Raw genomic sequence first — 12,610 nt, 5'->3', positions numbered from 1 at the left:
TCCACACCGCTGCTTTGAAGTTTGACGCGCGTGCGCCTGGACGGCCTTCTTCATGTAGTCCCTCGACGTAACTCCTCATAAAATAAAGATCAAACTTCAAACTGGTAAGTTCTCGTTTAATCTTACTATTCTCTGCCTCACATCTACCTTTAAACGTGGATGGCCAAACAAGCAACACTCGGTTCCACTTTCAGTGCAGCGACGGGTATCTGCTACTGGTGATGGAGAACGGAGTTATTATGAAGGGCCACAAAGCAGTGGCCAGTCCCAGCTTCACTACAGCAGCAGTACTGTCATGCCATACATAGAGGGCACCCTGGTTCAGAGACAACGGTGCAACAGGCCAAGTGCATGTTCTTCTGGCCTGCTATGTCGGACAATGTGCGCCAGAGGACGCAGTCGTGTGTGGTATAGAACATAGACAATAGGTGCAGGAGTAGGCCATTCGACCCTTCGAGCCTGCACCGCTATTCAATATGATCATGGCTGATCATCCAACTCAGTATCCTGTACCTGCCTTCTCTCCATACCCCCTGATCCCTTTAGCCACAAGGGTCACATCTAACTCCCTCTTAAATATAGCCAATGAACTGGCCTCAACTACCTTCTGTGGCAGAGAATTCCAGAGATTCACCACTCTCTGTGTAAAAAATGATTTTCTCATCTCGGTCCTAAAAGATTTCCCCTTTATCCTTAAACTGTGACCCCTTGTTCTGGACTTCCCCAACATCGGGAACAATCTTCCTGCATCTAGCCTGTCCAACCCCTTAAGAATTTTGTAAGTTTCTATAAGATCCCCCCTCAATCTTCTAAATTCTACCGAGTACAAGCCGAGTCAATCCAGTCTTTCTTCATATGAAAGTCCTGCTATCCCAGGAATCAGTCTGGTGAACCTTCTCTGTACTCCCTCTATGGCAAGAATGTCTTTCCTCAGATTAGGTGACCAAAACTGTACGCAATACTCCAGGTGTGGTCTCACCAAGACCCTGTACAACTGCAGTAGAACCTCCCTGCTATGAATGCTAACATACCATTCTCTTTCTTCACTGCCTGCTGCACCTGCATGCCTACTTTGAATGACTGGTGTACCATGACACCCAGGTTTGAGATTGATTTGCTCCGCTCTGCCTCATCAGCGGCAGTTATTCAGAAACTCGCAAGATACTTGTCAGTTCACGGGGCCTCTCTCTCCCTCATGTCAGACAGTGCAGGACAACTTATGCGCCAAAGCTTCAAAGACTTTTACCCAGCGCTGGGATTTCTAACATGTCACCAGCAGCTCAGAATATCTGCAATCGAATGGGTTAGTGGAAAGAGCCGTTCGAAGTACGAAACAGGTGATAGAAAAATCTAAAAGAGCGGGGTCTGATGCCTTCCTGGACCTTCTCAACGTTTCACGGGACGCAGCCTTCCAGTAGCTAAACAACTGCTACGACCTCAGGTTCACGATGCAAACCCCGTCCAGGCCCAACTACCACACAAACGGCAAGTTCACAAATCGTATCACGACCAAACCAGCTGCCCCCTCTCGACTTTGTCTCCCGGTCAAACGGCCCGGCTACAAACACAGATAGGACACGACCATACAGGCGTAGCGGCAGAAACTGCCTGGAACCACGTTGCTACCCAGTCCGTTCCGAAGGAGGAATTTACAGGCGCAATAGAAAACATATTCTGCCGGAGAGCGAACCAAGACCATCGCAACAGTTGGCGTATGGCTACGGACTTTGTGGCAAAGACAAATGGAGAGACTGTGGGTTCAAACCGCAATAGCTCCTCAATGGCCAATGGGCCACCGGCGACTATTGGTGAAATTACCTATTAGACCGCCAGTGGTATCACCCGTGAAGTCTCCTGCAAAGACTGGTAAACCACCGCCTGATATGATGACACCCGTCCCTCCAGCAGAGGTCTGAAGAAGGGTTTCGGCCCGAAACGTTGCCTATTTCCTTCGCTCCATAGATGCTGCTGCACCCGCTGAGTTTCTCCAGCATTTTTGTCTACCTCCAGCAGAGGGCCTGGGCCGTACAAGTATAGCACGGGTTTGTCGGCCTTACCCTAAATTCAAAGACTGTAAATACTGATTACAGGTTTCCATCAGCGAGGCCACATTGTATTCCCCCTGATTCATATCCTTCACGGTTTCGTCACGATTTTAAAAGCACTGTATCTTCCTACTGTACGTTAGAAGTTTGGTGTATGTTTAATTAGTTGTATGATTTATTATATTTAAGGAGGAGGATGTAGATCACAGTACTAGTTGACCTGATACATGTTCTGTTTTACAGCATACCACTGCACACTCAAACAGCAATCTGGTTCAGTGTCCCATATATGATCTAGCCTGCCAGTCCAGTCTCTAGTTAGAAACATAGAAAATAGGTGCAGGAGTAGGCCATTCGGCCCTTCGAGCCTGCACTGCCATTCAATATGATCATGGCTGATCATCCAACTCAGTATCCTGTACCTGCCTTCTCTCCATACCCCCTGATCCCTTTAGCCACAAGGGCCACATCTAACTCCCTCTTAAATATAGCCAATGAACTGGCCTCAACCACCCTCTGTGGCAGAGAATTCCGCAGATTCACTACTCTCACTACTGTGTGAAAAAAATAATCTCATCTCGGTCCTAAAAGACTTCCCGCTTATCCTCAAACTGTGACCCCTTGAACTGGACTTCCCCAACATCGGGAACAATCTTCCTGCATCTAGCCTGTCGAACCCCTTAAGAATTCAGTAAGTTTCTATAAGATCCACCCTCAATCTTCTAAATTCTAGCGAGTACAAGCCGAGTCTATCCAGTCTTCCTTCATATGAAAGTCCTGCCATCCCAGGAATCAGTCTGGTGAACCATCTCTGTACTCCCTCTACGGCAAGAATGCCTTTCCACAGATTAGGAGACCAAAACTGTACGCAATACTCCAGGTGTGGTCTCACCAAGACCCTGTACAACTGCAGTAGAACCTCCCTGCTCCTATACTCAAATCCTTTTGCTATGAATGCTAACATACCATTCGCTTTCTTCACTGCCTGCGGCACCTGCATGCCTACTTTCAATGTGTTCAAAAGGGAACTGCAGATGCTGGAATATCGAAGGTACACACAATTGCTGGGGAAACTCAGCGGGTGCAGCAGCATCTATGGAGCGAAGGAAATAGGCGACGTTTCGGGCCGAACCCCTTCTTCAGACTAAGAAGGGTTTCGGCCCAAAACGTCGCCTATTTCCTTCGCTCCATAGATGTTGCTGCACCCGCTGAGTTTCCCCATCAATTGTGTGTACCTTTGCCTACTTTCAATGACTGGTGTACCACGACACCCAGGTCTCGTTGCATCTCCCCTTTTCCTAATCGGCCACCATTCAGATAATAGTCTACTTTCCTGTTTTTGCCACCAGAGTGGATAACCTCACATTTATCCACATTATACTGCATCTGCCAATGCCAGTCTTGAGCCACATTCCGACACTTTCACCTCTTTAATGAGCAGCATGGTGCCATCATTATTCACTTCGAAATGGGAATGGTTCACCAACGACACACCGTCTTTCATCCATTCGGTGTGGATGTTTTTACTGTCTTGCATAAAGTAGATCAGCTCAACACTATCCACCATATCTTCAAGTTTCTAGTAAGAAAGTAAATTTTATTTTATACTAGACTAAGTGGGACCCGTTGGGTACCATGTTCAAACGGGAGGGCTGGTCACCAACGCAAAATTCCACCTCTCCGCCAATTCCAACATTGGTGGCCTGTGGGGGGCTTTCTGGAGCACTAGTATGGGCATTGTGGGCTGAAAGGACTGGTTTCCAGGGGGCTAGTATGGACATTATGGGCCAAATGGATTCTTTGGGTGGCAGCCCAGTCACTCAAGCTGGTGGGCTAGCAGTTGACTCACGACTGGTGGGCTAGCAGTTGACTCACGGCTATTCCTTGAAATTCCATTTCAAGCAGGGTGCAAGGCCACCGAATTCAAGTGCAGTTTCCTAGCACTTCAAGCAGGGTGCAAGTCCACAAAAATCAAGTGCAGCTTCTGACCACTTCAAGCAGGGTGCAAGGCCACCGAATTCAAGTGCAGTTTCATACCACTTCAAGCTGGGTGCAGTGCCATCAAACTCAAGTGCAGTTTCCTACCACTTCAAGCAGGGTGCAGGGCCACCAAATGCTAGTGCTGTTTCATGCCATTTCAAGCAGGGTGCAAGGCCACCAAATTCAAGTGCACTTTCATACCACTTCAAGCAGGGTGCAAGACAACCAACTTGAAGTGCAGTTTCATACAATTTCAAGCAGGGTGCAAGGCCACCAAATTCAAGTGCAGTTTCATACCATTTCATGCAGGGTGCAAAGACACCAAATTCAAATGCAGTTTCATACCATTTCAAGCAGGGTGAAACCACCAAAAAACCACACAAAACACCACATAAATACCACACTTACAGTTCATCAGACATTCAGTATGTTCAGTTGATTCACAGCTCGGACAGAGTCGTGACCTCTCTCTCCCCCATCTTGCAGAGACTGAGCCACACCCACACATCTGGGTTTTATAATCCATGCCCCCTCCTACCGGAAGGGGCGTGGCCTTCATGGCATGATTGACAGGAGAGAGATTCTCAACATTTTTTAAAACACTAATAACACTTTTATTTTTCATTGATGGGAAGAATCCTCAGCACCTGATGAGCGAAGGGGACCTGAGCAAGATGGCCGAAAATCACAGCAGTAAGTGGTAGCGTTTTATCTAAAATCAATATATAGTGCAAACAGGAAGTTGTCAAGTTTGGACCAACAATGATTTGCAGTGCAGCATTTCAAAGCAACCACCACCAACAACCATTTGCAGTGCAGCATTTCAAAGCAACCACATTTTCATTTTCAAACCACATTAACAACACTCACAGTTGAGTAGACATCTGTTCAGTGTTATTCGCAGCTCAGAGAATCATGACCCTCTCGCTTCCTCCATCTTGCAGAGACTGAGTGAAGCACACACTTCCGAGTTTTATAGTCTCTCCGCCTTTCCTTTTTAAACAATAATAACTTTTATTTTTCATCGATGGGAAAAATCCTCTTGTCCTGCGCAGCGGAATGGGACTCTGAGTAAGATGGCCAAAAATCACAGACGTAAGTGGCAGTATTTTTTCTAAGATCATGAAACAGAACAACAGGAAATGGACAAGATTTGACTTTTAGTAATATAGATAGCACGTTTAAATCAACTTGCATTGAAACCAAAGTGCTTTACATGAAATAAATAATTAAGTTTGCGTTCACCAGCCGCAGCGAGCTAATTTTCTGGTTCAACTTGACCAGGGATTTGTAGTCGCCGGGCCCCAAGATAAAGAACTCGCCCTTGAAGTCGGTTCCCATGTAGCGACCCCCTCCCCTAGCGCGGGCATTGTGAGGTCAGTGGGTATCTGTGTGTGTTTTGACTTTTATTGTTTTTTTAATGTAATGATAGATAACGTGAAATGTAGCATGAAATGGTTTCAGGATCGGTGCTACTCAATCAGTTCTCTTTTATCTCATCCATAATGGCTCTGGTGATCACAACAACATATTTTGCTGCATCCGTCTTCATTGTATTTTTTGCTCTGGGGACGTACAGAGGTAACACTTGTACTGTGTAACTCATTATATCTTGAGTCTGTGTATTATGCATCTGTACCCGACGGTGAAATGAGTGTCCGTCTGTCTATCCAGTGCACAAGCGGCTTGTACAGCTGACGGCTTTCTATGTATTCTTCCAGCTACTCAGCTTGTTCACCTTGTTGTCTACATCACTCTTGTGTATTGTTGATCCAGGTCAGTATCCCAATTGGCATCTGGATCTGTTACTTGTCAAATACACCAGGGGGCAATGTCCATACAGTCATGAAGATATTACAACAAAGAATACAAGCTCAATAGAACAGAATGGGGCAAGATTTTTAATGGTGTTAGCAATGATGGTTTATATTCTCCTGGTTTACTTGCATCCTGAAACAAAACTCCAAGGTTTGTTTTTGATTCGAGGAGTAAGTTTAAACAATTATGTTTGAATATTTTTGTCGATACTCATCTCCAACTTGTATCATGTTGGAATATTTTGCTCCTGAAATTGCAGGCAGAAGCCCAACATTCTGGATGACATATAACATAAAACATATAAGAATTACAGCACGGAAACAGGCCATCTCGGCCCTTCTAGTCCGTGCCGAACACTTACTCTCACCTAGTCCCATCTACCTGCACTCAGACCATAACCCTCCAATCCTTTCCCGTCCATATACCTATACAATTTATTTTTAAATGATAAAATCGAACCTGCCTCCACCACTTCCACTGGAAGCTCATTCCACACAGCTACCACTGTCTGAGTAAAGAAGTTCCCCCCCATGTTACCCCTAAAGTTTTGTCCCTTAATTCTCAAATCATGTCCTCTTGTTTGAATCTTCCCTACTCTCAATGGAACAAGCTTATCCACGTCAACTCTATCTATCCCTCTCATAATTTTAAAGACCTCTATTAAGTCCCCCCTTAACCTTCTGCTCTCCAAAGAATAAAGACCTATCTTGTTCAACCTTTCCCTGTAACTTAGGTGCTGATACCCAGGCAACATTCTAGTAAATCTCCTTTGAATGACCTCACTGTTCTTGGATGAATTATTTAATTTGCTGCACGAGTTTGAAAAATCCTTGGATTTTATTATTTTAAACACTCATGTCAGGATATTGTGGATGACCAATGTTAAACAGTGAGGAATAATCTCCAAGATAGGAGGATGTGTGGTCAGTAGGATGTTGAGGACAGTTTCCAATGAAGCTGTTCATGAGGCCATAAGTCATAGGAGCAGAATTAGGCCATTCGGCCCATCAAGTCTATTCTGCCATTCAATCATGGCTGATCTATCTCTCCCTCCTAACCCCATTCTCCTGCCTTCTCCCCATAACCTCTGATATCATCCAAATCAAGAATATCTATCTCTGCCTTAAATGTATCAATTGACTTGGTTTCAATGGCCTTCTGTGGCAAAGAATTCCACAGATTCACCACCCTCTGATGAAATAAATTCCTCCTCACCTCCTTCTTAAAGGACCATCCTTTAATTCTGAGGCGATGACCACTAATCCTAGACACACTCTCTAGTGAATAATTCCTTTCCACACCCACTCAATCCAAGCCTTTCACTACTCGATACATTTCAATGAGGACCCCCTCATCCTTCTAAACTCCAGCGAGTGCAGGCCCAGTGCTGTCAAACGCTCATCATAGGTTAACCCACTCATTTCTGAGACGATGCTTGTAAAGCTCCTCTGGACCCTCTCCAGAGCCAGTAAACCCTTCCTCCAATATGGTGCCCAAAATTGTTCACAATACTCCAAATGCGGCCTGACCAGCGCCCTATAGCGCCTCAGCATTACATCCCTGTTCTTGTCTTTCTCCATAGTAGAGCTGATGGTGATTGTAATATTGCACCGTAGGCTGAATATTGCAGTAGGGTGATCTGGGAGGGATGGACATCCACTCCACCGCTGAAAGTCCAAGCCAGATGACTTCCAAGCATTTGCAATTGTCCTCTGGGCCGGCCTCCTACAGAGGGCGTGGACAATATGGTGGAAATCTGAATCTACATGAATGACATTTACAGTTTTGTCCAGAGCAAGGCCAACTTGTAATCCAGGTGATCCTCACCCCAAAACATCAACTCTAGATTGATTCTGAGTTCATCCAGCAATTTTGTTTTGTTGCTCCTGATTCCAGCATCTACAGTCTCTTGTGCCTCCAACCTACTATCCCACTACGGCAGCACTAATGCTTTATCCGTTTTCATTCACTTTCTCCCACACGATGCACTAAAATAGGTGAAGCATAGAAGCATTCACAATTAATAGGCATCGAATGGGATGAGAGTATTTGGGCCAAAAGCCAGGCATGGCTGTGGTGTGCTGATGGGGTTGTTTCACTGATTCTATGAATATATGTCAGTGGAATGACAACAATAACCAGACAAATGCAGAGAAATTCATAAAGATCCATTACTGAAGTAACAGTGAAATATGTTTTGGGTTGTGGGGTCTATGTGCATGCGCGTGCATCTACCTTCGTCACAGCCTCATAGGTCTACAGTCGCCCACCTGGTCCACATACCTTCATCGCAGGAGGAGGAGGAGGAATGGAGGGGGGGGGGTTGGAGGGAGATGGAGGAACGTTGGGGGAAGGAGGAGGAGGTGTGGTAGGTGGTGGGAAGGGAGGGGCGGGGAGGATGTGTGGTAGAAGGTACAGGAGCCTGAAGACTCCAGGTTCAGGAACAGCTACTCCCCCACAGCCATCAGGCTATTAAACTCGGCTCGGACAAAACACTGAACATTAATAGCCCATAATCTGTTTATTTGCACTTTATCAGTTTATTTATTCATGTGTGTATATATTTATACAATGGTATATGGACACACTGATCTGTTCTGTATTCATGCCTACTATGTTCTGGTGTGCTAAAGCAAAGCAAGAATTTCATTGTCCTATCAGGGACACATGACAATAAACTCACTTGAACTATGAACACTGCCCCACCCGGTCCACAGAGCATCATCCACAGGTCTACACTCGCCCACCTGGTCAACATACCTTCATTCGCGGGAAGGGGGGGGGGGAGAGGAAAGGAGGGAGGGGGAAGGAGGGAGGGGGAGGAGGGAGAGCTAGGAACGTAGGGGGAAGGAGAGGCAGGAGAGGAGGGAGGGGGTGGGGAGGGAGGGTGGGAGGGGGGATGAGGTGGGGGAGGAGAGGGCGGGGGGAGGAAGGGAGGGGGGAGTCCAGTTCTCGGGGTCGCCGCCTTTGACTGGAGGAGATGCGATTATCTATGTCAAGATATTTACCTGATCTATTCCCCTCATGAGTTTATTCACCACTATAAGATCACCCCTCATCCTCCTGCTCTCCGGGGAATAAAGTCCTTACCTGCCCCAACCTCTCCCTGTAGCTCAGACCCTCAAGTCCTGGCAACATCCTGGTCAATCTTGTCTGCGACTTTTCCAGCTTCACGACATCTTTCCTATAACACGGTGACCGAAACTGAACACAATCCTCTAAATGTGTTCTCGCCGACGGTACATGAGCTCCCGGCGTCTGTGTTAATGCGCACAAACGCCTCTCGTTCGGGTCGCTCGGATATCAACAGTGAACGAGTGAAATGAGGTTCCGTCAGCTGGATGGAGGCGACCACCCCCCCCCCCCCCCAACGCAGGGAGTGTGTGAGTGTGTGTGTGTGAGTGTGAGGGGGGAGCGACGTTTCTCCAGCCTGTCCCCGACTCGGGAACTCCGCAGCGCTGCCGTGAGGAACAAGACCAGTCTATCCCACCCACTCCCCGCCAACCGCGTCCCCATTTACTCAACAAACAACTGGAGACATTTTGCATTGGGATCAAAATTTTATTTCATTCTTTAAATGAGCAGTAAAGCGATGGGAGGGGAGGGGGAGCTGGGAGGAGGGGAGTAGTTACAGCTGAGGCGGCTGGGCGAGGCTCACACCTGGACGAGGCTCACATCTACTTGCGCCGAGCCTGGAGCAGCACACCTGGGCGAGGCTCACACCTCATTGTCGCTGTTGAGCAGAGGGCGGAGCGTGGAGAGTTTGTGATTCCATCCGTAGGTGCTGTAGTTGGGCCACTCGTCGCCCTTGAAGGTGATGGCGCGCGGCCCGGTCTGGTTGACCCCCTGGTGGAGGATCCACACGCCCTGCTTCACTATGTCAGCCGAGACCATGTTATTCATGTCGCCTATCTTCAGGTCATTCACCTGCTCCGTCACTACGCGGACCTCGCCATCGTAGTTCACATTCTGGTATAGGTCGATCTGCGGGTTCATCAGATCCTCATTAACCAGCCGCAGCGAGCTCAGCTTCTGGTTGAAATTACAGCCCAGGGTTGCGTACGAGCCGGGCGCGAAGATAATGAACTCGAGATAATGAACTCGCCCTTGTAGTTCTTATCCGTGAAGCCGACCCAGTGGTGGCCCTCCACCCGCGCCGACTGGGCAGTGTTGTCGAATATCATCGTGGACAGGTCCGTCTCATTCCTCACAAACTGCTTGGCCTGCCCGTTGAAGTCGGGTTGGTCGTACAGGACGATTTTACTCATGGTACCCGAGGTGTCAGCGCTCCACAAGTCTCCTGTCAGAAGCTGGAGAAACGATGCGCTTCCTCGGGACTCGGCCACGCTTTTATGTTCATCTCTCACCCACGCATCAGCCGACCCATCCAATCGCTGGTCACCATCTCAGCCACGCCGATACCCCGTGCATACAAGGAACTGCAGATGCCGGTTATCAAGGAAAGGCGCAATGTGCTGGAGTGACTCACCGGGTTTCCTCTCTCCCCTCCCTCCAATAGCACTGCACATGTAGCTGCCCCTCTCCCCCGCCCTTGCACTCCCTCCAAACCCCCCCCCCCCCCGCACCCTCCCTCACAAAGCACTTGCTTTACAATCACTGCCGTCTGTTTGATCAAATAACAAGGAAAGCAAAACATGATCAAATAGATTCCAACAGCGTTTGAGGTTCCGCCGAGATCGATGATCTCCTCAACTAACTTGGATTTATGAGAACAAAACTCAAGTGATAGACGACTCAGCCGACAGATAAAAAAGGTGAGGGTTTTCCTTACATTGAGTCTTCTCTGCCACTAGTATATGTTTGTATCCAGGTGAGGGAAGAACGCTGCCGAAGCTGGGATAAATGTGAGTAACATTGTGTATGGTACGTACCTGCCTGTGGGGGTTTGTATCTCACCAGGATTTCTTATTTTGCATTGTGTATGTTACGCCGTGGATTTGATCTGGGAGGAGGGGAGGGGGCGCAGGGAGGAGGGGAGGGGGAGATGTGAGGAGGGGAGGGGGAGCAGGGAGTAGGGGAGGGGGAGCAGGGAGGAGGGGAGGGGGAGCAGGGAGGAGGGGAGGGGGGGCAGGGAGGAGGGGAGGGGGAGATGTGAGGAGGGGAGGGGGAGATTGAGTAGCTGGGACTCGATTCCTTGGAGAGCAGGAGGATGAGGGGTGATCTTACAGAGTTGGATATAATCACGAAAGGAATAGATCAGGTAGATGCACAGAGGCTCTTGCCCAGAGTAGGGGAATTGAGGACCATAAGTTCAAGGTGCAGGAAAAATATTTAATTGGAATCTGAGGGGTAACATTTTCCACACAAAGGGTGGTGGGTGTATGGAACAAGCTGCCAGAGGAGGTAGTTGAGGCTGGGACCATCCCAACGTTTAAGAGGCACTTAGACTGGTACATGGATAGGACAGGTTTGGAGGGATATGGGCCAAACGCTGGCAGGTGGGACCAGTGTAGCTGGGCATGTTGGCCGGTGTGGGTAAGTTGGGCCAAATGGCCTGTTTCCACGCTGTATCACTCTGTGTCGCTGTAACTCAGTGTCTCTGTGTCTCTGTGTCTCTCTGTGTCTCTGTGTCTCTGTGTCTCTGTGTCTCTGTGTCTCTGTGCCTCCGTGTCTATGTGTCTCTGTGTGTCTCTGTGTCTCTGTGTCCCTGTGTCCCTGTGTCCCTGTGTCCCCGTGTCCCCGTGTCCCCGTGTCCCCGTGTCCCCGTGTCCCCGTGTCCCCGTGTCCCCGTGTCCCCGTGTCCCCGTGTCTCCGTGTCCCCGTGTCCCCGTGTCCCCGTGTCCCCGTGTCCCCGTGTCCCCGTGTCCCCGTGTCCCCGTGTCTCCGTGTCCCCGTGTCTCCGTGTCTCCGTGTCCCCGTGTCCCCGTGTCCCCGTGTCCCCGTGTCTCCGTGTCCCCGTGTCCCCGTGTCCCCGTGTCCCCGTGTCCCCGTGTCCCCGTGTCCCCGTGTCTCCGTGTCCCCGTGTCTCTGTGTCCCCGTGTCCCCGTGTCCCCGTGTCCCCGTGTCCCCGTGTCCCCGTGTCTCCGTGTCTCCGTGTCCCTGTGTCCCTGTGTCCCTGTGTCCCTGTGTCCCTGTGTCTCTGTGTCCCTGTGTCCCTGTGTCCCTGTGTCTCTGTGTCCCTGTGTCCCTGTGTCCCTGTCCCTGTGTCCCTGTGTCCCTGTGTCCCTGTGTCCCTGTGTCCCTGTGTCCCTGTGTCCCTGTATCCCTGTGTCCCTGTGTCCCTGACACTCTGTGTCTCTGTGTCTCTGTGTCTCTGTGACCCTGTGTCCCTGTTTCTCTGTGTCTCTGTGTCTCTGTGTCTCTGTGTCCCTGTGTCCCTGTGTCTCTGTGTCTCTGTGTCTGTTTCTCTGTGTCCCTGTCACTCTGTGTCTCTGTGTCTCTGTGACTGTGTCCCTGACACTCTGTGACTGTGTCTCTGTGTATCTGTCACTCTGTGACCTCCTGGTCAGATCAACAAATCGTCCATAGGCCTTATAACCAAATTGATTGATTGATTGATTGATTATACCTTTAATAATCCTTTACAGGAAATTACAGTGCCACGACAGCTTCAAGACAGACATAACACCACACATTTCCTCAAATGGCTTCCATACTTAACAAGTTAAAATACAAGTTAAAATACAAGTTAAAATACAATTAATTTTTTTTTAAAAAGTGCAGTTATTTATGCGCATTATATAACCTTATAGCAGCTGGTAAACAGGACTTCCTATGTCTCTCAGTTTTGCACATTGGTGCAATCA

This window comes from Amblyraja radiata, chromosome 30 (assembly GCF_010909765.2).
Source record: "Amblyraja radiata isolate CabotCenter1 chromosome 30, sAmbRad1.1.pri, whole genome shotgun sequence".
Taxonomy (NCBI): Eukaryota; Metazoa; Chordata; class Chondrichthyes; order Rajiformes; family Rajidae; genus Amblyraja; species Amblyraja radiata.
This window is presented reverse-complemented; position numbering follows the sequence as displayed.